At 37.5% G+C, this 9,736-nt stretch overlaps 1 long non-coding RNA gene across 1 annotated transcript; it reads right to left on the reverse strand.

Annotated features, from left to right (window-relative positions):
- Positions 1–335: 335 nt before the first annotated feature.
- On the reverse strand, positions 336–9,524 carry LOC120504927. The gene is made up of 4 exons (XR_005628144.1): positions 9,445–9,524; positions 8,687–8,764; positions 1,180–1,275; positions 336–691 (listed from the first exon to the last, which is right to left on the reverse strand). It is a non-coding gene; the product is annotated as an uncharacterized LOC120504927 (long non-coding RNA).
- Between the last annotated feature and the right edge of the window lie 212 nt (positions 9,525–9,736).

A 9,736-nucleotide genomic window follows, 5' to 3' on the forward strand; every position in this document is an offset into this window, starting at 1 on the left:
ATACATTTATATACACCCATTTATAGTTTTACTGATATATATACTGAAAGTTCACCTCTTATCTGCTGCTTGTTCTTGTGCTCTTTCTTTGAAAATATACATAATTAAAATGTACTATATAAGCTGTAAAAGCATGTTACTCTTATAGTAAAATAGGTAGAATTAATTTCTCTCATCTAGTGAGAGAAACATTACATTGCAAACAACATCCCATTTTGATTCCAACTATGTAATAAAAAAAAAAGCATTTTAAATTGCATGTTGCATCAGTTGAAGATTTTATTACAACAAGAAAAGGGAAATGCAAACATTTTCAGAGCTGAAGTGACCTTTTACTAACAGTTGTTCTGAAGATGAGCAAGGCTATTATTCATAAATGAGTCATTATTCACCAGCTGAAACAGCACTAAGGCAGACTGAGCAGGAACCAACAGAAGAGAAACTCAGTAATGGTTCTCAGGCTAAACAAAAGGCTCATCAACCTTTGATTCCCTGGTGTCTGTTTCTTTCATTTCATTTGGAAATGCCTGCTGAGGGACAAGCAGGCAGTGGCTTGGGCATGCATGGAGAAGCAACTGATTCATCTGGAAGGTGAAAAAAGTCCAATCTCAACCCTGAGCCATCTATATTCAGTAGAAGCATCTCATTTGGAAAAAAAAAATAAGGTGAATAGATATCCTGATGACCTGGGCTAAAGGAAAAAATGCAATTAAAACTGTGAAAAATGCTTCTAATGATCAGAGCTGCTTTTTGTAACAGCAGAAATTTATTACACCATGTCATTACAATATAACTGCTGTGGTGAATTTAATTTCTGCATTAGTCACAACATTTTTCTGGAAAGCAATAAGGTTTATACCATTCTATGGATTATAATGATGTAGTATGCTGAGGTATGTTGTATTTTTGGTTTTTTTTTTACTTTAGCAGAAACTCCATTTTCCCTTGACCAAAGACAGGAAGTTATTAATGAAACAAAAATAATTCTCTGAGAAGGAAACACAAAAGTATGTTTGTTAAAACTTTCTGGTGGAAAACCCCCCCTACTTGATTGATAGGTACACACCTGAAGAAGAGTGCCTTGAGAGCACTAATGAGCATTAGTAGTCCTGAACAGGCTCACCAAGGATCCCCATATGACCTATGGGAGCCCATTTCAGCTCCTGTGGATGTACTTACCTGGGCATGATATATACTGTAGGTTCTATGCCATCATACTTGTGCACTTGCAAAGATGAACAGCTGTGTATCCACTTTAGGTATTAATTCACTGAACTGTGAGACAATGCAGTAAAGGAAGAAGTAGGTTTTAAAATAGAGCTTATTCAGGTTAAACACAGGTTTAACTTACTGCTTAGGTTGTGGATAGCTACAAAATTCACCTAAAATGAAATATTTTAATATCTACCTATATGTTTTGAGGAATTATTATTTTAGTATCTGGCCAAAATACCAATACTTCAATATCTACAGTCAGCTATTAGACTGCTAAAGGAAAGACTTACTGCTCTGAGTAAATGATTCTATAAGTCTAAGTAAAGGAAATGAAATTTTGTTGATGCCAATAGACATGTTGGAAGTATTTATCTCCACTGGTAATGCTGGGGAGGGAAATAAAAACTTTCCCCCTGAATACTGAGCAATTTCCTTATCTCTAGGTAGTTAACTTTGGCTTTTATATGAAACACCTCCAGCAGTGGAGGACAGATTGTCCTACTTGAAACATTAATTATCCTACATATAAAACTGCTATACATTTAGGAAAAAAAATAGCTGTTCTATATTTTCTAGGGCCTTAGATGTTATGTATTTTTATCTTCTAATCCAGTAGAAGATATCCTTCAGATTAAGTTTCAGTTTGGGAGTTTAGTGTTATTAGCAAAAAGAGAAAAGTAATTACACTTGAAAGCTGAGGACACCTGATGTGGAAATTGTCTGTAGACAGACTATATAAAATGTGACAACTGTTTTCAAGTGAAATCAGCTCTAAATGTCATCATTAAACATGTTGTTGATCATTTTGTGGAACCATCTTACGGAGTTATTTGTCATGAGAGATTTAATTTAAAAGACATTCTAAAGGATTAACATTGTGGGTCTTACAGTTGAAACCAATAAATGGGTTAACTCTTCAAGAAACCTTGTATCTTTAGTCACAAACACCAGTTAAATGTGACTTGGAGGTTTTCAAGGTGTAATACAGAAAAATTAATGCCTAGCATCATTGTAACACAACCACTGTAGCCTAAGGTCTAAATTTTGAACAGATGAGGCAGAGGTCTTTGATGTGTTCAAATATTTTTAGTCCTTTAAAAAATGTTTGCAAACTGACAATGTTCTATTTTTAAGAGTGTGAGCATTAGTTTCTAGATTTATTGCAAACTGCCTTTTCATGCATGCTATTGGTGAATCTATGTTATTACTTTGCACCTAATTTTTGCATCATATGAAAATACTTTGGCTCTTAACTGTGATTGTTTGTGCTTCAGAGAACATATATTGATTGTGTTTTGTAATAAATTTCCTGTAAGGTAGTAAACCAGTTAAGCTTTACAATTGAATAATACCAATTTTTTTTTTCCTCTTTATTTTAATGCTACCGAAACAAGTGTTGTAGCTTATTCTGTATTCGATCCTTCGGAATATACATGCTATCCTTTAAAATCTCTGCTTAGTTTTATTAGCTTTAACTGTGTATGAGACAGTTTCTTTCTTAATGTTCTATCAACCCTCCATGGTTTAGGAGACCATGACAATTACTTCCAAAGCCCGACATTAATTTGTATTTAGGTGTTGTAGATGGCTGACTTCCTAAACTGTTGAGTATTCAGAGGCTTTTGCAGATACATTTGGGTAGTCAGATATTCAGAAAGATCTAGCCACATGTTCTGCAGCCTGTGAGCGTAGATTTTAGAGCTGGATTTTTGAAAGCTTTCATTATTCCTGCAAAGGTACATATACACATGCATGAACATACATAGAAAACTTTGTTTTGGGATAGAAGGAACTTTTCTAAAAGCTACTGTAATGCGCTCTAGAATAACCAGTATTAGGCATTTAAGGTATAAAAATGTTTTTTGTCTAGGATGTGCTCAAGAGGGAGGATTGCCCCTGCTCTTCCCACTATGTTCATATATGTGTTTAAGCTCCAGTTACTGCAAGTACTGTGCTAGACTTTGGGAGTACATGCATTGCAGCATGTAAAAACAGAAGCAAAACCGAACAAATTTACTGTTAAATTCCATAAAAAATTGTCAACTATGTAAGAGGAGAAAAGAAGATTTACACTAAGAAAAGACCATCTTTGTGATGGGTGTTGGATATGTGTGAACTCTAAGATGTGTTCTATTTCAGTATGACTTCACTGAATTCCCATGCTAGTGCTGCTCCTGCAAGGACATCCATTCTGGCTGGAGCATTTCAACTACAAATGCAGCTGCTCAAGTTACTTCAAGGTCAGTCATGCTTTCATAAACCAAAATAATTTTTGACAAGAAGAAACTTAATTGGGCCAATAGTTGGATATTAAAATTTTAAATTATGCAAATGGATTGGCATGCAACAGCTATATTTGGAGTCTGCTCTTTTTAATTTCTTTTAGTGGAGGAATTCTGGCAGCAAAAGGCCTCTTGTATATCTGATGGATGCTCATATCTGGTGATCTTGTACTCAAGAAAATCATTACTTGTGTTCACCAGAAATCCTCATTAAACAAACTTAAATTTGTTCCTCTGTTTGAAACTCAACTATCCCTGATGGACTGTGATGAATGCTGTTATTATTTATATTAACCTTTCAGCTTTTTAAGGAGTACAACATAGTAAAGTGTTTCATGTTATTAGGCTAAAAGGAAATAATCATATAAACAAAATGCAGAGTTGTGGGAAAGTATAGCTGTTCTACATACTGTAAGACTTATAATAGTTTAAAAGTGATGTTGGGCATCAGGTGTTTTCATACCCAAGTGGGGAGAAAAAGAACATGGGTATGCTCCCTGTTAACTAAACAAACAGCCTGAAATTGAATTATGTACTTCTGATTACTTTGGGGACCTCTTTCTTTTCAAAAAGAAAGCAGCCAGCCTTGCCCATGCAGTTGCCCAAATGGCGTTTCAGGTGCTGAACACCATATGAAATAATCTGCTCTCCACTGTAGATCAGTTAATACTAAGCCAGCCACTGATCTCGTAACTAGGCAATTAATATGAGAAATGGAGATGATAACTTTAAATTTTATGATCTAGAACAATGCAGCATACAAGTTCCCTGCTGTGTTCTGTAAATAAAAGAAAAAATAATACAAAAGCCTGCTTATAATTTCACACACACTAGTAATACTGAATAAATGCTCTTTAATAACATCTTTCTTTGAACAGTTTTCATTTGTTATGCTTTAATTGTTAGGAATGCTTTGTGAGCTGACTTCAGCAATTGTAACTTTTAGGAAGGAAGAAAATCAGTGCTTTAGTTAAAATACTTGCACCATACCATTTCAGTTACAATTTAAATGAAAAAAAGAAAACAGTGAAATTAAGTTGCAAGACTACTATACCCAGCAGAGAGAAGAGGAATGGCAGAATAGCTTGTGTGGAGGCACCCTGAACAGAAAAAAAAATGTGCAGAAATCTGATTATTTCATGCTTAGGAAATCTGTTTTGGTCCAACAAAACTCAGCAGACTAGAATAAGATTGATACAGTTGCATGTATCTTTACTCCAAAATCAGGAAGATAGCAAATGACTAAGAGGAGGAAAACAAAATCACTGTAGTGGAAGAGGGAATGCTTTTGGTTAGCAATAGATATTTAAGTTTGGGGTTGGTTTGTTTGGAGGTGTTTTTTTTTGTTTGTTTGTTTTTACATGGGGGGTAATTTTGACACTAATGCCATTATTCTAGGGGGTAGCTATTTATTCTTATGGAAATATATTGAGATATAGTTGCATTATTTTACATGCACTCCTCAATGAGAGGAGTTTTCTACAAGTGTGGTCATTGGTATTGCTGATTTCTAGCTTTATTAGTACACATTCTGAACAGAAGCCTTGGCTCATTTTGGGTTTTTTTAGCTCTCATTGTCTGATAATCAATCATAATTTGGCTCCAAATAACTGGCATAAAGGGATGGCATCATCTGTGTTGTAGCAGAAATTTGTGAAGTAAGCTAAGGGCAAACTTGGTCAAGAACGGTATGGTTTATTTAAAAATAAAGTATTCCTATATTATTTGTGAACCAGAATGCCAGAATAAGCTGTGGTGTTCTTCATTGCAGCAAGATAAATGTTGTGTTGTTCAAAAGTTTCAGGTATCACACACAGAATCAGTAGGCTGGAAGAGACTTTCAAGATAGAGTCCAACCCAGCCCTAACACCTCAACTAAACCATGGCACTGAGTGCCACATCCAGTCTTTTTTAAAGACATTCAGCGATGGTGACTCCACCTCCCCGGGCAGACAATTCTAGTACTTTATCACTCTTTCCATAAAAATGATTTTCCTAATACCCAGCCTACTGTGTCCTCTCATTCTCTCAGTTGCTGCCTGGAGAAAGAGACCAACCCCCACCTGACTACAGACATCTTTCAGGAAGACAGAGTGATAAGGTCACCTCTGAGCCCCCTTTTTCCAGCTCCCTCAGCCGTTCCTCAGAGAGTTTGTGTTCCCAGCCCCTCACCACTTTCATCGCCATCCTCTGGACACACACAAGCATCTCCACGTCCTGCCCAAACTGAGGGGCCAGAACCGGACACGGCACTCAAAGTGCAGCCTCACCAGTGCTGAGCACAGGGGAAGAATGACCTCCCCACTCCTGCTGGCCACACTATTCCTGATACAGGCCAGGATGCTGTTGGCCTTCTTGGCCACCAGGGCACACTGCTGGCACATGTTCAGCTGGTTGTTGTCCAGTACCTGCAGGTCTCTTTGTACCTGGGCACTGTCCAGCCACACCGACCCCAGGCTATAGCATTGCGAGTTATTGTGGCCAAAATGCAGGACTCAGCACTTGCACTTCTTAAACTTCATCCTGTTAGACTTTGCCCATCCATTCAACCATTCCAGGTCTCTCTGCAGAGCCCTCCTACCTTCCAATAGAGCAACACACACTCTCAGCTTAGTGTTGTCTGCAAATGTACTAATGAAAGACTCAATACCCTCATCCATGTCCTCAATGAAAATATTGAGCAGAACTGGCCCCAGCACAGACCCCTGGGGGACACCACTGGTGACCGGTGCTGCATCCAGCTGGGGCCATTCACCAGCACTCTCTGGGCCCAGCCATCCAGCCAGTTCCTAATCCAGCAGGGTGCTCCTGTCCAAGCTGTGGGCAGTCAGCTTTTGCAGGAGTAAGTAATCTGGAACTACACCAGTGAGCCAGGAGTGCTGGTAAATGATGGAGAGTGGCTTCACAAGCTCATCTGCCAGCTCCCCCATCACCCTGGGATGGATCCCATCTGGTCCCATAGATTTATGGGCAAAGGCGGCATTAAGCACTTCCACCTTCTCCCCATCTGCTGTTACTAAGTTCCATCCCACATCCAGTAGAGAACAAAGGTTGGTCTTTAACCATAAATATATTTGTAAAAACATCTTTAATTATCCTTTACAAAAGTTGCCAAACTAAGTTCAAACAGAGCTCTGGCCTTCCTAACTTTTTTTCTACATGCCCCAGCAACCTCCTTCAATACTTTCTGAGACACCTGACCCTCCCTCCAAAGAGGATGCAGCCTCTTTTTATTCCTAAGTTCCTCCAAAACCTCATTGCTCATCCAGCCTGGACATTTACCTCCTTGACTCATTTTTTAGCACACAAGGACAGTCTGTTCCTGTGTCCTCTAGGTCTCCATTTTGAAGCACATGTACCTTTCCCAGACTCCTTTGTTTTCAAGTGCTGCTTCCCAAGGAACTCTGAATAAGTCTCCTAAATAGTATACAAGTTCAAAGAATAGATCTGAGAAAATAACTGTTTGAAAGAAACAACTGTTTCCAGGCACAAGAGCTTAATACTAGAGGAGCCACCTTTCTTTGTTATATTTTAAAATATATATTAAAAGATGTTAAAGATGATTTTGCACAGTGTATTATGGTTGTGTGCTCACTTTAAATATAGGAATGTGTAAAATAAAATTGTAATTTCTTACAGGTACCACTTATTTTTTAAAATTGAGTAGACATCCATGTCTTTGAGATAAAGCTAATTATTTTATGGTCTCAGAATGTGATGAAGATTCATCATAATCTTAGTACATCATTCCAGAGTCACATCCTTATGTTCAGTTAAATTTGATGTAGTTTTTATTTGATGTATAAACAAGATCCTCAAATTCAAAGTGTTAATAAATCTTCTGTAATTTACTATAAATCTACTAACCATGGATTAGAAGCTTCCTCAAAAAAGGGGGGTCATCTGTGGTTGAACATTATACATGTTTGTTCAGGTTTCTTCAACTTACAAACTAGCTATATTTCATCCTAGAGTGTATATGATTTTATGACCTGTCAGGTGTCATGAATGAACTACACAGCTTTGTGAATTACTGTGCCTCATCTGAGTTGGAGTACCTGCTCATAAATGCATCCTTAACTGCCTTTACATCTGCATATATGCTATAAAGCACAATAAAATAAACCTTTCACTGGCATAATTGAGTTGTAATGGCTTAACAAGTTTTCTCCCTTCACCTAACTTTTGTTATCCATTAGTTGGGTAGGTGATTTCCCTGTCAAATTGAGAGATAATGCAGTTTTGTTTCAAATTTGGGCTAAATCACATGTATTGCAGACCTAGATTCTGAAGACTTGTAGGTTTTGACTCTTCTAAAGACCAGTTGAAGAGTACTACTGCCTCTTTTATTGCTTCTCAAAAAATTGATTAATTACTTGGGAAAAAAGTTGTCAAGATGGCCATTGTTTATCTCCCTTAAAGTTTCTTTATCCATATTTTAGATGCATGTATTGAGGCATAGCCTTTAACACTATATTCTACAAGATGGTAAAGCAGCAATAGAGAAATACTAAACATTTAAAAATAGAGTAGAGACAGGTTCAGTTTTAGGATGAATTTTGTACAGCCTAGCTAGGAAAGAGAAGGAGTCTTCAGATACAAACATATAGAAACCAAGTAGGAGTTTAGAGAGGCAAAATTCATATTCATATCCTAGGATGATTTTGTTTTGATTTATATACACTCTACTCTGTAAGAAGACCTTTCAATGAGTGAAAATTTTAAACTGTTGTTTACACTTTCTACAGAAAATTAGGTGTTGTGTTAAACTAGCTTTGATTTTGCATTTAAATTTACCTTAATTGAGAAACAGTTAAGACCTCTACTCACTGCAGAAGTATATTTACCTACTATGAGGAGCACATTTTTTTACATCTCAAATTTTTGTGGAAAACTGGTAAATATTTTCTGTCTATGTTACCTAAATGCTTATGACCTTTCCCTAACTTTGTTGTAAAAAATATTAAGAGTTAAGAGAAAGATAATCCCATTTCCAAGAGAGAGAAAAGGGAGAGGAAAAAGTTTCTTACTTTCCATTCCCTAATGGCTCTTGGCACTTGAGAAGATGAGAGAAGAGAAAGATTATTATCTTCTATGTCCAAATGGCTATTCATACTCAGAGAGGAGAAAATTTCTTACCTTCCATCTCCAAATAGCTCAATACATCAGGAGAGGAAAACGTTTCTTACCTTTCAGCTACAAATGGCTCTTGTTACTCAAGGAGAGGAGAAAGTTTCTTACGTTCCATCTCCAAATGCCTCTTCATACTGGAAGAAGAGAGAGGAGGAAAACGTTTCCTATATTTAATCTCCAAACTGCTCTTAGGACCCAAGGAGAGGAAAAGATTTCTTACCTTCAATCTCCAAAAGGCTCTTGGTACTTAAGGAGAGGAAAAAGCTTCCTACCTTACATCTCTAATGGCTCTTGGTACATCAGGAGAGGAGATGAGAACATTTCTTACTTTTCACCTGCAAATGGCTCTTAGTACTTGAGGAGAGGAAAATTTTCTTACCTTCCATCTCCAAATGGCTCTTAGTACCCTAGAAGAAGATAGGAAACAGCTTCTTATGTATTGCCTCCAAACAGCTCTTCATACTCAAAGAGGAAAAAAGAGGGGAAGAAAAAAATTTTTTACTTTCCATCTCCAAATAGCTCTTGGTACTCAAGGAGAGGAAAAAGTTCCTTACCTTCCACTTCCAAATGGCTCTTTGTACTCAAGGAGAAGACAGGAGCAGAGGAGGATTTATCACCTTTGATTTCCAAATGGTTCTTCATACTCATGGAGAGGGGCAAGGTTCTTACCTCCCATTTCCAAACCACTCTTCATACTCAAGGAGAGCAGAGGAGAGCGGCAAAGTGGCGTTTCATACTCAAGGAGAGGGGAAAGGTTCTTATCTTCCCTTTCTAAAGGGCTCTTCATACTCAAGGAGAGGGACATGGTTCTTACCTTCCATTTCCTAATGGCTCTTTGTACTGAAGGAGAAGAGAATAGAAGTGGCTCTCCTACCTCTACAAACTACTTTTCCTCCAGGTTTTCCCTGGACTGCCAACCCATCCCTTTTATCCCCTTCACCTTAATTACTCACAGCTGCAACCCATTAAGGGCAAGGCTGTTCCTCTACTTTGGTAATTAGTACAGCTGTGACTTATCAGGGGCCTGGTCACCTGTTAAGATAATTAGAGCACATGCAGTAATTTTTTTGTTTCTTATTTTAAAGAGTTGCTTAGCCAGTTTCCAT

Source organism: Passer montanus, unplaced genomic scaffold (genome assembly GCF_014805655.1).
Source record: "Passer montanus isolate IOZ18808 unplaced genomic scaffold, ASM1480565v1 scaffold31, whole genome shotgun sequence".
In the NCBI taxonomy this organism is placed as follows: Eukaryota; Metazoa; Chordata; class Aves; order Passeriformes; family Passeridae; genus Passer; species Passer montanus.